At 37.1% G+C, this 20325-nt stretch overlaps 1 long non-coding RNA gene across 1 annotated transcript; it reads right to left on the bottom strand.

The window, feature by feature from the left end:
- Positions 1-10834: 10834 nt before the first annotated feature.
- LOC147002666 (uncharacterized) lies at positions 10835-16463 on the bottom strand. Its single transcript, XR_015048533.1, has 3 exons — positions 16296-16463; positions 15586-15723; positions 10835-10923 (listed from the first exon to the last, which is right to left on the bottom strand). It is a non-coding gene; the product is annotated as an uncharacterized LOC147002666 (long non-coding RNA).
- Positions 16464-20325: the final 3862 nt, after the last annotated feature.

Here is a 20325-nt window from a genome sequence, read left to right as displayed (position 1 = left end):
AGCTTTAAACGTCATTGACTTTCTGCTTGCTTCTCTGCTTTCTGAGAGAATGTTGACTCTTCTACAGTGTTTGCCCCAAAACTGATTGCTGGATTCCTCACCTGTGGTATATGCTGGGCTACTCTGTTCTGACTTCACTCTATTAGTTGGAACAGATTGTCTTTATTGTTCTGAATGAGTATAAATTTTCCACAGGTAGTGTACTGTTTTGCTAAATTTTAGTATGCTGGATTATCCTTTATTTGGACTTATAGTTAGATCTCTAGTGAACTGTTTTACATCATTATGTAATTACATATTATTTAATCGTGATCATATATAAGTATTTAATTATGGATTTATATAATTATGGAATGATTATATTTTGCCTATGTATTAATTACTTCTGTGTTGCTGTGATGAAAAATAACATAACCGGAAGCAGCTTATAGAAGGGTTTATTCTGGCTTTTGGTTTGGACGTTCAGAGATCTCTTCTTCAACCATAAACAAAGCAAAGAGAGACAACTAGAAGTAGCTTGAGACAATAAAGTCCTCAAAGCCTACCCTCATTGACATACTTCCTCCAGGAAGGACAAACCTAGTTTCCCAAAAAGTGCCAGTAAGCATGAACCAAGTGTTAACATACCAGTCCCTGGGGGGTCACTTTCATTCAAACAACCACAGCTATTTGCAAAGAAACAAAGAACTGAGTTTTCTCAATAAGCTTTGTACATTAGCCCATCTTATATTTAGTATTTAGAAGTGTAGTGTGTGTGTGTGTGTGTTTGTCTTTCTTTTTTTAATTTTTATTTATTTATTAGGTATTTTCATTTACATTTCCAATGCTATCCCAAAAGTCCCCCATACCCTCCCCCCCCCACTCCCCTACCCACCCACTCCCACTTCGTGGCCCTGGCGTTCCCCTGTACTGGGGCATATAAAGTTTGCAAGACCAATGGGCCTCTCTTTCCAATGATGGCTGACTAGGCCATCTTCTGATACATATGCAGCCAGACACACTAGCTCCGGGGGGAACTGGTTAGTTCCTATTGTTGTTCCACCTATAGGGTTGCAGACCCCTTTAGCTCCTTGGATACTTTCTCTAGCTCCTCCATTGGGGGCCCTGTGATCCATCCAATAGCTGACTGTGAGCTTCCACTTCTGTGTTTGCTAGGCCCCGGCTTAGCCTCACAAGAGACAGCTATATCAGGGTCTTGCTAGTGTATGCAATGGTGTCAGCATTTGGAGGCTCATTATGGGATGGATCCCCGGGTATGGCGGTCTCTAGATGGCCCATCTTTTCGTCTCAGCTCCAAACTTTGTCTCTATAACTCCTTCCATGGGTGTTTTGTTCCCAATTCTATGAAGGGGCAAAGTGTCTACACTTTGGTCTTCGTGACTATATATAATTAGCCATGCTTTCCTAAGTTTCCTAAGTCTGTCCGACACTATGCTACTTTAATATTGTTAACTCCCTGTAGCATTTCAAACACCAGGATATACTATGTTAAATGTTACACATGTGAAAATCCTGTAGCTTTGAAAAGCTAGAACCAGAGCATTACAAGAAACTGTTCCAAAGAACATTAGGACATTAAAATACTACTAAGTGTTTGCAAAACCTCGAATTTTCTGGGGATATTGACTTAGTTGATTCATACAGATTTATCAGAGACATTCTTCCAGCCTTACTAATCACAGGCATCTTCCAGGTCTCTGAAAGCGGGGAAGGCTTTTCTGTAGAATACTAGTAAGGAGTATTTTATAGCAAACAGGCTGTTAAATTGGCACCAGGCTATTATTTTCTGATGGTGTATTCAGATTCGTTAATTGCTTTTATTTGGCAGAAAGTCTTTGTTTTTGTTTTTTTTTTTTTTGTTGGTGACTGGCTTCCTGCATTGATTGGCAGCCACATTGCTATGGCAACATAGAAAATAGGGTGCTTCCAGCCAGGGGAACTTCATTTTTTGTTAAAGACCTTGTCACAAGATTTATCAAGTTGAAATTTGCAGAAAAGAAAACACACTTAGAATATATAGTTGAAAAATGACTAAAACTTATTGAACGATCACGTATTAGCTTGGAAACTACATTCACAGTGGGCTAGATCACAGCAAATATGCACACCATGAGTCATGATTATTCTTTAACACAGAAGCTTAGGCATACTCTGGGGACATAAATGAGAACAATTCTTTTGATGATACTCCTCCATTTCAATCTGTAAATATGAAATATCTTTAATCTGCAAGAATAGAGTGCATTCTATTAGTTTCTTGTGAAGAATACATGGAAGGAAGCCAAGGAGCTGATGTGGGCCACTTTCAGGAGTAGGCAGATATTTAGTGCTTTCAAACACAATTAGTGAGGAGGGCATACAGAAGCCGCATAAAAATGCAAGATGACAGCCAATAAGGAATGAAGTGAAATGCTAATTATCTGCCTATCTCTTGCTCTTGCTCTGAACCAAGCATCTGAGAGAAGCTATGATGTGCATACAGAGAAGCTGAAAAGAGGTGCCCACTGTTGCTTCCTATAGCTGTGCTAAAATTCTCATTATAGAACACTTTGCATATAGACAAACAGCCACCTGTTCTCTGGAAAAGTCTCCCAACCCATCATCCCCAAAATTACATAGTAGAAATAGATAAGCGTGTGTGTGTGTGTGTGTGTGTGTGTATGTGTGTGTGTGTGTGTGGTGTGTATGTGTGTGTGTGATACAACATACATCATTTTACCTTGAGAACGTATTACATGTATTATCATTATTTTAAAAAGTTTATGTGTGCATGCATGTGTGTGTGTGTGTGTGTGTGTGTGTGTGTGTGTATTCACAGAAACAACAAGAGTTCATTGGATCTCTTGGGACACTAGAATATTACCTCCAGTCCTCTGCTAGAGAAGTAAACACCCAACTAGTGTGCTGTGTCTCCAGCTACAAATCATCACAGTTACTTTAACATTCACTGTACAGCTGTTCTAACTCCACTGAATATGTGGACAAGAAAGATAGACTTAAAATAATGATCACAGTGGATCTGTGCTTTAAGGATAGGTAATTTGAAGGAAAGATGTAATGTTGGAAAATATACTGGGATGTCCAATTTCTTGTGGAACATAGAGACCATCTTGTAATAAATAGAGATTTGTGAAGCATTCCTGAAGTTATTGTACATGCATAATATAAATATTTTTTTTCATGGAGAATCAGTGGCATTTGGTGACTTCTCAGTATTCATCAATGACCTAGAAGCAAAACGGGGGCTAGTATCTGCAACATTCTTTACAGTAACAGTCTAGACAGAAACATGTTTGAATTCTTATATAGGCCTATGCTGAGGTCAGTTATAAGAGTGGTAAATATCCCTTTATCTGAAAATGTCTAAAGTTAGAATTGTTTAATTTCCCACCTCTCTTTCTCTACCCCTCCAACTTACTGTACCAACCCACTCTGGCACATCAAGTCATGTGAGGATTAGGTTCATCTTCCCCCACTGAGGCCAGACAAGGCAGCTCAGCTAGGGGAAATGAATCCAAAGGTAAGCAACAGAATCTGAGTTAGAGATAGCCTCCTCTCCAATTATTAGGGGACCCATGTGAAGGCTACACTGCACATCTGCTGCATATGTGTAGGGGGCCTAAGTCCAGTCTATACATGCTCTTTGGCTGGTAGTTCAGTCTATCTGTGAGCGCCCATGAGCCCAGGTTAGTTGACTTTGTAGGTCTTCTTATGGTACCCATACCCAAAAGACGTTCTACTATGCTTCAAGGACATTTGGTTAACTATGTTCATAGCAGCTTTATTTGTAATGGTCAGAAATTGAAAACAATCCAGATGTTCCTCAACTGAAGAATGGATTAAAAAAAATGGTACATCTATACAATGGAATGCTATTTAACTATTCAAAATAAAGACATCATAAAATGTGTAGCCAAATGGATGGAACTAGAAAATATCATCCTGAGTGAGGTAACCTAAGAATACATCAACTGTGGATTAAAGAGCTTATGGCCTATGGCTTAGTCAGGAAGTAGAAGTTAGGACATTGGAAGGAGAAAGAATTCTGGGAGAGAAGGAGGTGGGGAGATTTTCTTGGATGGTATGATGAGCCAGATATATGGTACCTGAGCACAGGTAACCAACCAATTGGTAGAAAGTAGGTTAAAATAAATGGGATATTTTAAGTTACACCTAGTTAGAGAAGAGCCTAGGTATATGGCCAATGCATTTGTAAATATATTTTGAGTTTGAGTCTTATTTCTGAGAACATGTGCTAGGAGAAAAAAAAAATCAGGGCTTAACTTCAACACTTCAGGGAAAGCGAGCTAATGCATGATTAACTACTACAGAGCCCATCTGGTTTCATTGTCACGGTGATAGTCATAAGAGCATACTACCCAACACAAAATGAGCTTCATCTTATTTCTGTCTCATTTGATTACATATATTGCAATATTGCAGTTAGAATGTTGTATCTTCCAGACAAAGTCTTGGTTATAAACTTCTAAGCATTTTTGAGAGTTTTTCTGGCTATGCTGACATCAATCCAATATTTAAATCTACCCAACCTTGGATGAATCAAGCTAGCTAGTTTCACCAGATCCTATTACCACCCTTCCAGTCAAAGGATGGATTCATTACAGGAATCACAGAAATCCAACAGTTGGGACATACTGCAAAGGGAAGTAGATGTGAGGGAATTGGATCCGTCCCATAATCAGCTTCTAAACGCTGACACCATTGCATACACTAGCAAGATTTTGCTGAAAGGACCCAAATATAGCTGTCTCTTGTGAGACGATGCCGGGGCCTAGCAAACACAGGAGTGGATGTTCACAGTCAGCTATTGGATGTATCACAGGGCTCCCAATGGAGAAGCTAGAGAAAGTACCCAAGGAGCTAAAGGGATCTGCAACCCTATTGTTGGAACAACATGATGTACTAACCAGAACCCCGGAGCTCTTGTCTCTAGCTGCATATGTATCGAAAGATGGCCTAGTCGGCCATCATTGGAAAGAGAGGCCCATTGGACTTGCAAACTTTATATGCCCCAATATAGGGGAATGCCAGGGCCAAAAGAATGGGAATGGGTGGGTAGGGAAGTGGGGGGCGCTATGGGGGACTTTTGGGATAGCATTGGAAATGTAATTGAGGAAAATATGTAATAAAAATATTAAAAATCAAAAAAAAAATCAAAAAAAAATAAAACAGTTCTCACATGCTCAGTCTAAAAAAAAAAAAAAAAAAAAGAAGTTTAAACCTTGTAATTCTACTACTCATTTTCTGGAGGACAAATTTTCTACATGTTTTGTAAGATGGGGAGAGAAATACACTTATATTTTCTTTTCTTTTGAGTGAATCTGTACTGAGTTTGAATTAGACAAAGTGTTTTTCTTTAAATTCTGAATGTTTATTTTTTTCTGACACAAGTCTTGCCTTATTAAATTTCTCTTGTATGATTTCATACATAATTACATATTTGAAAGTTGAACTTCACACTTTGCCAAGGAAATTAGTTTTGGCAACAGATAGCCTTTTTATTGGCTGCTTTCTTTCCCCATAACAACAAATAAATGAAGGACAGAAAGGGACTTGAGTAGGCTCAGGATGGAACAAACACTAAGACTCTCTCCAAACAAGTCCTTGTAAAACAGAGACAGGCTGTCATACTAATGCTTATTTAGAGGCTCTGGGTTCTACAAATTTTTCTTGATTTCCTCCCAGATGAATTTGGCAGAATCCAAAAATTATTTTCCAAAATTCTGCTTGCTTAAACAAAAATACCATTTTCATGTAACAAACATTAATCAAGTGCCCCATTTAGTTTTGAAACAAATATTGTTAAGGTGTTAAGGGTGTCATTGACTAAGGGGTTATGTAAACTAAAAAAACACTAGTAACTTTATTACATATTTTAAAAACCATGTGACTTTTGAAATGCAGTGAGTAAATTTATTCCTGAGGGACAAAGAGATTTAAGCCACATGTGTGCTGCTTATGAAGGAATGATTGTGTTTATGTCAAATCATAGCACCCTAAAATTGTGGTGTCAACTTTAGACTTTTCAAATTAAAGAGTCAATATTGACATATTTATTAAAGATCATGGAATTAAGTATCAAAACCACTTACCTCATTGATAACATAAGGCTAAACATCTATAATATGTTAACAATGCTATCTAAATAAGTTTGTTTCCAATAGACATGCCAAGATGATATGCTTTGTTTCTGGAAGAATTTATCAAGAGGTAACATATTGTATCTTGTATATTATATATTGCGTGCTGCATGTTGCATAGTAGATATTGAAATAGTATGGTTTCAATTCAATATACTGTTCAGAGAAGGTCATAAAATAATCTACAGAGAGAATATCTTGTCTGTTTGGGTGTGGCACCTGTCACTAATAAATCTGATAGTCAAGACTTATTAGGCAGGAAATAGAAAGTGGGACATCCAGAAAGAGAAAAAATTCTAGGATAAAGCCTGTTGGGAAATCTGTCCTGGAAGATATGAGGCAACAGATGCATGGTACCTGAATATAGGTAACCAGCCGCATGGCAGAATGTGGGTTAAAATAAATTGGTTATCTGATGTTATGATTGTACTCAGAGAATAGTCTAGGTATATATGACCAAGGAATTTGTAAATAAATTTTCAGTGTGAGTCTTATTTCTGGGAGCATAGAGCTGGATGGAAGAACCGGACCTAAGTGTTACAAAACATCTACAATAATGAATTTCTTCTCTAAATTGAATATCTGGTTCCACTAGTTCCTGGCATCACTTCTTGATATTTTGTCAATATCTACTTGATAATGAGACAAGCCACCAGATTTACTTCTAATGTTCTAGAACCACAAAGAATATTCTGGAAGTCATAAAATTAGATCTGGAATAGAAGGGTGACTGGGAGAAGTGGAGGGAGAAGAAACTACAATCAGAATATAATGTATAGAAGAATAAGTTTAAAAAGATAGAGAGCATATGTATATATAGTTCTTATTTAAATATTTATATGAAATTGACAAATTAAAAGTTATTTGACCTTAAATAAATCTATAGAAGAAATGAAACAATCTTATGGTGTATTAAAATCCAATGCTTTCATTTCTATTTGGATGCTACCAAAAATATTTCATTTTTTCCATTTAAAAATTTTAACCTACACTTTATGTTTTAAAATAAAAGAATGTATCTTCTTCTCAGCACCTCATGGTACCTTCTCCAAAGTTGACCAAATAATCTGTCACAGAATAAGCCTCAACAGATACAAGAAGATTACATAATCCCATGCATCCTATCAGATCATCATGAACTAAGACTAGACTTCAATAACAACAAAAATAATCCATGGAAACTGAACAACTCTCTACTCAATGATTACTTGGTCAGAGAAAAAATAAAGAAAGAAATTAAAGACTTCCTGGAATTCAGTGAAAATGATGACACAGCATACAGACTTATGGGCCACAATGAAAGCAGTGCTAAGAAAAAAAAAATCATAGCACTAAGTGTCTTGGTAAAGAAATTGGAGAGATCCTACACTAGCAACTTAACAGCACATCTGAGAGCTCTAAAACAAAAAGAAGCAAACACACCAAAGACTAGTAGAAGGCAGGAAATATTCAAACTTAGGGTGGAAATCATCCAAAAAGATACAAAGAATCAACAAAACTAAAAGCTGGTTCTTTGAAAAATCAACAAGATAGATAAAGCCCTAGACAAATTAATTAAAGGGCACAGAGATAGTATCCAAATTAACAAAATTAGAAATAAAAAGTGAACCATAAAAACCAAAACTGAAGAAATTAAAAAAACCATCAGCTCCTACTACAAAAGTCAATACTCATTGGAAAATCTAGATGAAATGGATGATTTTCTAAACAGATACCATGTACCAAAGCTAAGTGAAGAGTAGGTAAACTATCTAAACAGATCCATACACACTACAAATATAGAAGTCATTAAAAACCTCCCAACCAAAAAAAGCCAAGGGCCAACTGGCTTTAGTATAGAATTCTTCCAGATCTTCAAAGAAGAGCTAATACCAACACTCCTCAAACTATTCAATAAAATAGAAAAAAGAAGGAACACTACCTAATTCATTCTATGAAACCACAATTTCTCTGATACCTAAATCATACAAAAACCCACCAAAAAGAGAACTTCAGACCAATTTTGCTTATGAATATTGATGCAAAAATAATTAAATCGAAGAACATATAACTATCATTTACAAAGATCAAGTAGGCTTTATTCTATGGATGCAAGCTTGGTTCAATATATGAAAATCCATTAATGTAATCCACTATATAAACAAACTCAAATCATATGATCATCTTATTAGATGCTGAAAAAGCATTTGACAGACTATGGTACCCCCCTTCATGTTAAAAGTACTGCAGAGATCAGGGCTACAAGGACCATACTTAAATATAATAAAGCAATACACAACAAATCAACAGCCAATATCAAATTAAATGGAGAGATACTTAAAGTAAGCCTACTAAAATCATGGACAACATAAGACCTGGCAATGTCTGAAAATTAATATGTGGAGTTGTCCTCTGCTCCACACAAATATACATATTCTAGCATACATATGCAGACTATATATGTATGTGCACCTGCAAACACACACACACACAAAATTAAATTCCTTGGGATTTATCTTTAAATATCATTATGAGGAGAAAGATACAGTGGATGTATTTTCCAAGTCTTCACAGTAATGTGGCAACTAGAAATCCTCTAAACTCATTCAACAACATCTACCATTCTTTCTCATAGATGTCAAATGCAAGTCTCCTATTTTAAGTTGGGTAGCCATCTGCACTGTGTGATTAACAACTGTTATCAGCAATATGTCCCTATGTGATTTTGCAACACAGCATATGACAGTGAAAAATGTGTTATCTATTATCATTCAGAGAAAAAACTCTGGCATGGCACCACGAATAACATTTCTTTAGATGCTAATTCAACTTGCAAGTCTTAGGAAACTTTGTGCTATGTTCTATAATGATATATAAGGCTTCCCTTTCCTGCATCTCCGCACAGGAATCTGTTGTCAGTGTTCTTTTTGATAGTAGCCAGTCTTCCTGGGATGACAGACAACTCAAAGAGCCAATGAGATCAGTAATCACTATGACTTTAAGGTGTATTTTCCCATGGAAGGAGTTACAGAGACAAAGTGTGGAGCAGAGACAGAAGGAATGACCATCCAGAGACTGCCCCACCTAGGGACCCATCTCATATACAGTCACCAAACCCAGACACTATTGTGAATGCCAACAAGGGCTTGCTGACAGAAATCTGTTATAGGTGTCTCCTGAGAAGCTCCACCAGTGCCTGACAAATAGAGAGGAAGATCACTGATACTTAACTTTTTTCATATGCCCACTTAGACATTATGCTGTCTTTGGGAAATGCCCCCTCTGTACCTTTTCCTACCACTAAGTAATGGTATTTACTTTGTAATACTGCACTGAGTCCTTCACGAACTTCACAAATTAACGTCTTAGCTGACCTATCATTTGAAAACACTCTCCCTAGAGGTTTGTCTTTCTTTTCTCTGGCAGTTATTTCATTGATACTCTGACTGATTTCTTCCTGTTGGTTTCTATTTTTTTTTTTTTTTTTTTTTTTTTGGTTACAGCAATGCAGGCAAGCCAGAGATTATTCTGTTAAATGAAATAAAGCGATCACGGAACGCTAAGCATTGTATGACACCGCTTAGAAGTGAAATGTAAGAAATCGATCTCATAAAATCCAGGGTAGAATGGTGGAGTTTGGAGGCTGGGAGAGAACAGTGTAGTAGGTATGAAAGGTTGGTTACTGTCACATTAAGGTGGGGAGGTTGGGTAGCTATAGCTAGGCAGGAATACAAGCCCTGCTGTCATATTTAATATTATGGTGACTACGAAGGACAGCAGTGCACTGTTTATCTGAGAATCTAGAACAAAAGGATCTTGAATCTTTTCAACAAAAATAGATTATATATATATTCTAACACATACCTGTGTTATATACTGTTTGTATCATGTTAAAAATGTCTCTTGTAATTGAATATTATTGAATATATATATATATATAATCTTCTTATGTATCAGTTAAAATAAATTAAGTTTTTCTTCCCACAAGATGTTACTTTTACCATTCCTTGGACATCTTCCAACCTTTATATCAACCATCACAGATTCACAGGTCAGAATGTGGCTTTTTTTCCAATACATCAATAACTATAATTTTGAGTAGTTGGATTTGATGATTAAGGGTTGATGAATGCATACCTCTGAATTGTTTGCTTTTGGAGTAAGAACCTACAGTCTATAAGCACGAGCTTTGTTTACAGAAACAGTACTTTTCAAGAGGCTTGATCCAGGGAGTTACAGGGGAGTGTGCACATGTTTGGCCTTTTTTTTAGATCTCTGCCCCCTCCATCTACATACTTACATGGCATGCTTGGATTCAGTGCTGCTTCTCAGCATTCAAATGACAGACAGAGAGAGAGGTCAGGCATGATCGCAATGCAAGGTGTGGATACTGCTGAAAATTTTACTAGGGCATCCTTGGCTTGTTGGCAGCCTAGAGCATGCTCCACAGATGCCTGGCATGGGCCAGCACACCTCATCTCCTTGCTCCATTGTGCTTTCTTATCATGTCCTGGCAGAAAGAAGAGATGAAATTCTTTTGAATGAAGGCCTTGGACTGTGAAATTTGTAATAGATGGAATCCAGGTTTGCTTTGGTGTGGAAGCCGATTGTAGGGCCAAGCATCAGTGATGGTGTTGCAGGTCTGCGAGCATAGGCTCAGGCTGCAGAGCAGGTGTAGGATGTAGTCTGGCATGGCAGGCATTTCCCCCCATCGTTTCCATTTACTCACGGGGCTGTCAACAACTTCTTGCTGCTCAGTAATAATCATGCAAACTCACGAAATCTGGAAGAGAAAGCATCTCTGCGGCTTCAATTTAAAAATAAATGGTAGACCTCAAAAGGAAGTGGCACATGCATACATCAGTTCTGTGTTAGCTCCCAAAATAATACAATAATAGGGATTTAAGATAGAAAATTAGAGAACTCCACATTTTCTTTTAAAAAAAGAGACCACTGGGAAAAATTGTAGAACTACCTTTCAGGGAGTATTTGAGATTGGAAATTAGATTTTAGAGGTGCAGTTAGCTCTCACAGTGGATGACCTTGCAAAGACTTGCTTTTACAGATTTTAATTGTTTTTAAAGGTTTTTATTTTTTTAAAGGTTTTATTTTATTTAATAAATAATGCCAATCTTAAAATGGTCAGTATATTGAGTCAAGGTTTCTATGTTATATTATATATTTGAATTAATTTTCCACTCTCCTTGGCTCTTACTGCAATTCTGTCCTCTTTCGTGTCACAGGTTACAGCCTATCACTGAAGGAAGCCAGAGCTGGAACTCAGGGTAGTTATAGGAATCTTGAGTCAGGAAACTGAAGTAGACATTTATTCACATATTCTCAGCATTCAAATGACAGGCAGAGAGACAGGTCGGGCATGATCACAATGCAAGGTGTGGATACTGCTAAAAATTCTACTAGGACATCTTTGGCTTGCTGACAGCTGAGAGCGTGCTCAGATATATTATTTTTAGATAAAAGTCCTCAGAAAGTCAGCATCCAGATGGGTTATCTCTTTTTTAACCTTCTAGATGATTTCTGCTCCTGTACATACATACATACACACATACACGCATACAGTATGTAAATGTATATGCATATACATGTGCATGTGTGTATATTATTCAAAGAGGGAAGACGTAAAAACATTGCTACAGAATTTTATAGGAGCCCACAGTTAAGAGAGTGGATTTCTAAAGAAATCTTTTCAAAAAAATTTTGGCACTTCTATAGTTGTATTATATTGTGATATTAGCATGATTTGGGGAGACAGAGGAAAGGTTAGAGATCAAAGTGAAATGTTTATGTGTCAAATTTGACAAAGGATAGATCATGCTGGTTAGTTTCTTGGCACAACTTTGGCAGAAACTTGAGTTGTAGCCTGGGAAGAGGGAATGTCAGTGGATTTGCTTCCATCAGATTAGCCTGCAGGCATGTAGTTAAGGCAATTAAGGTTTTCTTAATTGATAAATGATGTAGAAGGGCCCTGACCACTGTGGGTAGTGACACACCTGGGCGGGTAGACTTGCGGTGTATTTAAGGGTAGCTGAGTAACCCAGCAGGAGTGGGCCAGTAACAGCTTTCCTCTTTAGTGTCTACTTCAGTTTCCTGACTCCAGATTCCTGTTCCTACCCTGAGTTCCTGCCCTGACTTCCCTCAGTGACATGAAATAAGTCTTTTCCTCTCTACCCCACAAAGAGGATATAGGATTGCAGTGAAAGCTGAGGAGAGTGAAAATTTAATTCAAATGTGTGATATAACATAGACGCCTTGACTCAATATAGTGACCATCTGAAGACTGGTATTACTTCTTAAATATTAAAGATGTTTAAATTAATCAGCAAATAGTGGTGCCACACCAAGAGGATAGGCTAAGCAGAAGACACTTCATAATATATGTATATCAGCAATTTTACATAAGTGAAGAAATAGGTGAAAGCCAAGTCGACAATAAGATGACAAAGTGGTAGATGTATGAAATAATTATACTCACTGACTATGCTAAAATGAGGTATGTATGTACAGATACCATTTCCATACTTTTCATCGATTATTCTCTGAATTTTATTCTCTATTATAATTAGAAAAATATAAAAGATAGTAAAGTGTGTGCCTTTCCATAGACAAAAATAATAGCAAATGATAATGTTCCAAAGAGCCATTTATTCATTTTTATAATTAAAAAATATTTCCTACATACAGTAAGGAAAATAATAAATGTTCCTTGCTGATCACAGATAGAAACAATACACATATAATGTGGATGTCTAGATTCTTTGGGTAGTAAGCATAGGGAGATGTTTAAACTAGATATGATCAAAGTCATATGATTTATAACAAGCAATCTCTTATCTAATTTTAGATCATTATTTCATCATGGCACTTTTACTTAATTATATTTTGTATAATTATAGTTCACACACTTCAAGAGTATTGAACCTTGGAAGGTACACAGAGGTTAAACCAAAAAGAACATTTTGTTTTGAATGATTTATTTGCAACAAGCAAGCAAATCCTTTAAGTACTTGTTGGGAAGTTTGATGTATTTCTGTCTTCTAAGTTTTTATTTTAAGCTGAAAGAAATATGCTGTGAGTTATTATAGCATACATAAATTCCTTTTGGCAGGTCTATTAAACAGGCATTTTCTATACTCATTGTACCACCAGTTTAAACTTCATGTTATAAAGAAAAAAATATGTACGAAATATTTATGAGTTGTGCTAAAGACAATTGAAACTCGGAAGCTGTATTTTTTTCTATCTGTGATTATGAGACTATTTTTACTTATTAATTTTTTGCATCTCAACACATTCTTGTAGACAGAATTTTCTGCTTCTGACACACCTAGAATTAGACATGAATTTACATTTTGGATTGGTCTGTTGTCCCCAAGGAGACATGTTTTTCTAAGAATATGTTTACATGAAATTCACTGAAAGAAAGTGAAATGCTGGTGCGCAGGTGGGCATCAAAAAGTTAATGCAGACTGTGATTTCTGTAATGCCTCTGTTTCGTGTTTTAGTGGCTCTAGGACCACTAGTACTAACTCTTTAAATATTTACTGAATTGGGAAAGAGTAAAATTGCTAGTGGCAGATAGGGATTTATTCACTCACCCAAGAAATAAATACTGAGCAAAGGCAACATGCCAGCCACTGGGCTAATGTGAGCCTTCTTAAGTTTGCTTTGTTAGCACTTTTGTAACGAATCTCCGATGAAACTTTAAAAGCCTTCTCTGTATAAGATGTGCTGTAGTTAATTTTCTAGTCACTCTGATAAATTATCTGACAGAAGAGGCTTGAGGGAAGAAAGATTTATCCTACCTCACATCTGAGCAGTAAAAGGAGGCAAGAGATGGGAACAGAGTCGGGTAGCAGGAACGTGATGGTTGGTGACATCTGTCTACAGTAACACAGTAGGGCAACTCTGGCTGGGGCGAGGGTTAAAATGTGGCAAGTATGATGTCATTTCTTTCTTCTAGTGAGGCTCTGACTTCCAATGTTTCCAAACCAGTATCACCAACTGGATATCAAGTGTTCAGAAGCCCATGAGGGGAGCTCACATCCATACCATAGAGGATACAAAGCTAAGAACTCAACAATCTATTTCAGATTCCCCACGCAGGCTTTTGAATGTTATCAGTTTCCTGGGCCTTACAGGAAGCAACCTTCCTCATTCATTGATAAATCTGAAAACTGTTGAAGACAGTAGCAATTTCCTTTTAATCCTTGACTTTGCAGAGTTAAGCCCAGAACCATTAAAGTGATTATATCTAATTCAGTGAACAGCCTAGATCACACCTTGGTGACATCACCAATGTTTCTAATATGTGCTGTTGTTGAGAAACACTGCTGCCTACTGAATGTCTGATAATGACTATGTTGTCACAAAAATAAGAATATTTATGGGAGATCCTGGAGTGATCCATCTGGAAGGTAAAATTAAATATTTTATTTCCATTTCTGAGTTACACAGAGGGGTGTGGGAATGCCTGGTGATTATGGCTAAAGAAAAAATACAATCAAGTTGCAAAGTAAAATGACAAATCCTAGGAGGTTTGACCCCCACCTCATCCCCTGGGGGAAAACTTCAAAGGGGATTTTAGGTGCAAAAGATAAATCAGTCAGAATTCAATATGGAGTTCTCCCGGAGAGTTGAACCCCTGATTATGATTGAATCACGAGTCACCAGGAAAAAATAATTGGCTGTTCAGTCACAGTGAAAGATTTTCAAATGTAAAAACTGGAGGTAACGTGACAGAAAATCTGAGAGCTTTCCAAATGGAAAGGATTTCCTGTAGACACCCAGGTCTGTGACAAACAGAAAAGAGGAGGTCTGGAGACCCTCTCACTTCTAGCAATATTTACAAGACCCTTTTTGAGAGTACTGCTACAGAAAACCTTTAAACATGTTTTTTTTTTTGATAACTTTATAGATAAACTCATTTAACTATGGGTAGCCTAGCTTGCACCCATTAAATAAAAATCCCTTCTCAAGAACCTTCGGTGAGTTTATTTCCTCACTCAGGTTTTGTTCTGTGCCGCCTTCTTCTTCTTCTTCTTCTTCTTCTTCTTCTTCTTCTTCTTCTTCTTCTTCTTCTTCTTCTTCTTCTTCTTCTTCTTCTTCTTCTTCTTCTTCTTTTGTTTGCTTGTTTTTCGAGACAGGGTTTCTCTGTGTAGCCCTGGCTGTCCTGGAACTCACTCTGTAGACCAGGCTAGCCTCGAACTCAGTTCTGTGCCTTCTTAACTATCCTGCAGCAATTAGTCATTTTACTTTAGGACTGACCAGTTTTTGTTTCCCTAGCAAAGGTCCATCCTCCATTCCTTGCATACAGAATCGAATCCTTTTGCCATTCCTCTTGGGACAAACCAGGTATTGTCTTCAGCTTTAACCACAAGTCACTTTCGTTTTCTAGTTAGAGACTGGATAATTAATTGCACAATACCTACAAGTTCCAGCATTGTCAGGGGCCTGACAGAGTTCAAGGAAACAGCTCACAACTTTTTACAGCCACTGGTATCACTTATAGTCAACGAACATGAAGAGGAGCAGAGTGCCAGAATTCCAGATTCATGTGGTCTCTCTGTGGCATATCAAATGGAGAGGTAAAATTAATACATTAATGTTATGCTTAGCAATTAGTGTTTCAAGATTTTCTCAGAAATTATCTAGTTAGATAATGACTACATGTTAATTTATTTACCATCAATCTGATGTTTTTAAATTACTGAAAACTCTTGGAAAGTGTCTTTATGCTCCTATAACTGCAAAACATCACTCCTTTCCTAATAATAGAATTAAAATAATCATCCTATTTCATTAAACACAAGTTCACTTTTTTTCTTTTTATTCTCTGAGTCTTTAGAAGTACTACTTGTTTGGCCAATAAAGTTGTGTACTTTAGAAAGATTCAACAAAGCAGAATAAAAATACAAGCCTGTACTGTACTGTTGCTGAAGACATGACTTTATTGTTTTATTATTATTATTATTATATCAATGACAACATAGCCAGTTTCTTAAGAAAATTACCTACATTACATAAGCCTGCTGAATATGTTAAACCACTAGTTTCAATATAGTTAGCACCCTGGCAGTCTAGAATGTTCATAGCGTTTGAAAATTCTAAGAATGTTTAACTTATAGATGTACTTACTGTTAAATAAATATTTATTCTTTCCCACTTCGGAGCACATGCATATATGATTGACTTTGATCCCGATCATCTCATTATCCTCTTTTATCTCTGGCCCTTTCTGCCTTGTCCCTTTTTGTATTATCACATTTTCCTCCTCCTGTTACATCTCTCTTTGTGTGAGTGAGTTCCATACTGTATTCGATTAGAGTTGACTACAGGAACATGAGTCAGGAACATTAACAGTGGCTACACCACTAAACACAGCGATCCCTTCTCTTCTAGGAACCAATCATAGCTTACCACTTCTTGGAGAGGGGTGAGACCTAGTGAGACCCTCCTCTCTCTATGACTGAATGTTGACTGCCACTGTGAGCTCACAAACACGTCTTTCCCAGAAGATGAATTTTTTTTTTTTTTTTTGTATCCTATCTTCACATTCTGACTCTTAAGAATACACATTGGCTAAATTAGGTCAGTTCATTTAATGGAAGAGATTTGGTAGTACTATGAAGAGGTAGAAAACACCCGTAATCACAGACACATTGATGTATATGTATTGATATTGTTGGAGTTCAACAAAAGACTCTTACTCAGAAAGACCACAGAGACTGCCGCCATCACTGCAAAAGGCATGAGGATTTTTATTGATCCAACATGTTGGGGACTCCCCTCTCAGCATGCAGGCCAGAGGAGAGACCCACAGCAAAGAAAGAACCACTTTTTATACCTTTGTAAGGGGCAGATTTGAGCAACAGGATTTTCATTGGTGTAGCAAGTAACCCTTTCAGGTATTGGTTGGTTTGTATAGTGACTAAGTAACCCTTTGGCCTAGTTACTCAATTTGCTTGTCCCCATGGTGGGTTATTATGATTTGGTCAGCAAAGTAATAGTACATTTTGAACTTATGGATCAGCTATTAACATCACAGCTATTAACATCAGGGGAATTCTTACAACAAGGTCAGGGTGGTTTGTGGTCTTTATCAGAATTCAGTGTGGGGTGGGGGTGGGGCAGGAGAATTGCTAATCTTGCTATGGTTATTTCTCTGAGAACAGCGAATATTGTTTTGGTAGCTGCAGGCTTAATCATTTTGACCACTAAAACTATGTTTTTATGTTTGTTTAGTCAACCAGCTTCCTTATCTGGCTCTGCACTTGGCCTGCTAGTACAATTTGGAAAGTCCTTTTTAAAGGGGGAAGGTACTAGGTGGTCTTGAATTCATTTTGGATATTACAATATAGGTAGATATATAGAGAAAGGCATATATGTATGTGTGTGTGTCTGTGTGCATATGTGTGTATGTGTGTTATATAGATTAAATTATTAAAATTTAGCCTTATGCCAAGCATAAATAGAACAACAAAATTGGCTAGTTAATATCAAGCTCTTCCCCTGTGTGCATGCATGTGGATATGCATGGGTACACATATGTGAGTGTGAATGAGGTTGGAGAGCAAGCTGTGCTGCAGCTCTTCAGATGCCCCAGGGATCTGCTGGTCTCCACTTTCCCAGTGCTAGGATTACAAAGGCAGCGTCAGTCTACCATACCTGGCTTTTTCTCTGTGGGTCTTGTGCATTGGACTCAGATCCTTCTCCTTTCTTAGCAAGCACTTTAGTAATTGAGTCATCGCTGCAGTTCCCAAATATTCTGATTTTAGTAGCTATAAATGTCCAATTGATTCAAGTTCAAAATAAATAGGCACGAAAACTGGCCAACTATGTATAGTCTTTGCCATCTTGTGCCCAGTAGAAACAATATCTCTATGACCCATGAAGTCATTATAGAAATCCTCACATGGTCAGACCATGAAACCAAGAGAAGTAAGCAGCAGTAGGCCTCATCACTCAAATGAAATTCATCTCTTTATGTGCTACAGAAACAGGAGCCTGGAACACAGACCAAAGAAATTCACCTATGGACCCCTAGGATACCAGGGAGGAATGGTTAAATAAATGGTCCCTAGAGGCTCCATGACCTGGGAATAAGCTAGAATCAAAATGGAAGATTTTATTCTATCATAGTTCCAGGGTCAAACTGTGAGGTTGGTGTACAGGAGACCAAGAAGGTGTTTTTATATCCAGGATACAGTAGTGGCTGGAGTGTCATAGATCTTAAGGTTGGATTTGTGGATGGATGATGATATTTCCCTAGACTTTCATAGGAAGTGATAAGCAAGTTGTATGTGGGTGATTTATACCTTTGGATTATTGTATCATCTCATATATTGTATTTTATCATTAGCTATTTATGCCTATCTATTATGGGCTCAGGAATTAGTTTCCCAGTAGACTAGTAGTACAGTAGATAACTAAATAGTTGTAACAAGCCACTGGAAAGTTTTGTTTCTGTAGACAGCATGCATTTGTTACTTTATAGTTCTAGAGGTCAGGCTTCTGAAAAGGACCCCCATTTGGCTGGTGCAAGCTGATCTGTGTTCCTGTTGGAGGCTCTATGACATAATTGATTTAATTTCCTTTTCCTCTCTAGTAGCCACCTGCATTCTTTGGATTGTGGCCTAATTGCTATAGTGGTTCAGACATTCTTGCTCTAAATCAACTATTCAAAAGACTTGATGCTGAGTTTTCCATTAGATCTCCATCTGTGGGGGTCACCATGTCTGTTGCCAGAGGTGGAAGTTGATACTGATAGCATATGATCCTTTCAAAAAGCAAAGGACATGATTCTCATGCAAATAGAAAACAAACAGGCGTTAAAGTTTTAAACAACTCCATGGCTAATATGGGAACCATCAAATTAAAACCTGTTGAAAATTGGATTTGCATAAACTTAAATTCTCTGTAGATGCAATTCATTTGCATTGCTATAAAAAGCAGTGATATCGGATTTTGTATCTTTTAAAATATTATTATTATTATTATTGAGTGTGTGTTGTGTGTATATGTGTGTGCTTGCAGATGTGCTCATTATGTGTGTGTGTGTGGCATCTTGCATGTATGGAAAGTAGAGGACAGCTTTCAGGATTCAGGTCTCTCTATTTGCCACGTAGGTCCTGCAGATTGGCCTCAGGTCATCTGACTTGGCAGCAACCTTTATTTCCAACTGAGTCATCTTGCCAGCCTATATATGAGTTTTTGGAGTGTTACTTTTTTTCTTTTAATTTTATCACTTTGACATTTTATCTAACTGTGAAATTCCTTGCTGGCATATGTTTTAAAAGATCCTTGGGCCATAAGGATCTTAGTAGGTGCCTGATCCTATTAGCTACCATTAAATTGATTTAGCTTCTCTTGTTCTTTCCTATCAAATTAACTATTGAGCCAAAGTAGTGCTGACTTCTACTTACTTTCATAGCTTCACATATCTAAACAAAAGAAGAATGTTTGGTGTATTTAAAAGAAAAACAAACAAACAAAAAACTGAAATGTATCACCAAAGCCATTGACACGAGAGTGTAGTAAAAATAGGGCTTTTGCTGTTTCTAACTGAGGATCTACATAGTCCTGTTTGCTTTTTCTTATAAAAACTGAGAGATAATTGTAGGTGAATTGTATTGTACCAAGTGACCTATGGATCTGCCTGTTCCAATAAATGTAAAACCTAGTAGACAAGATCAAGCTCTTCCACTGGGCTTCTCTATTATCTCTGAAGGTAAATTTGGGTCTTGAACTACACATTAGTCACATTCCAGATGAGTCTTTCTAGGTGGTTAATGTCAACTCTGTATTTTATGCATGCATGAAATCACTTCTTTTTGTGTATCTATTTCAGTGATATTTGCCAGTAAAGAAGCAGTATGCTGCACAGCTTGCTGGTATGTGGGAAGTAGAAAAGGATTAAGAACAAGCCACACACTATCACTTTGAGTTCAGTTTAATGTATGTTCCCAACCTTCTGCTACATGGAGTCAGATTACTTTTATACTGGTGTCTCTGTATGTTTAACACAGTTGTGTTTTAATCAATTTGTGTATTTTTTTCCTTTTGTGAATTTCTCAAGTTCATTTCATCCTAACCTCAAAAATGTAAGGTTGTTCATTTCACATTTTGAGCCAGTAAAACTCAATAGATCTTACAGTGCACATAAGGA

This window comes from Mus caroli, unplaced genomic scaffold, assembly GCF_978045245.1.
Source record: "Mus caroli unplaced genomic scaffold, Mus_caroli_1 scaffold_9, whole genome shotgun sequence".
NCBI classification, from domain to species: domain Eukaryota; kingdom Metazoa; phylum Chordata; class Mammalia; order Rodentia; family Muridae; genus Mus; species Mus caroli.
The sequence above is the reverse complement of the archived record's forward strand: the minus strand, read 5'-3'. Positions and strand labels throughout refer to the sequence as shown.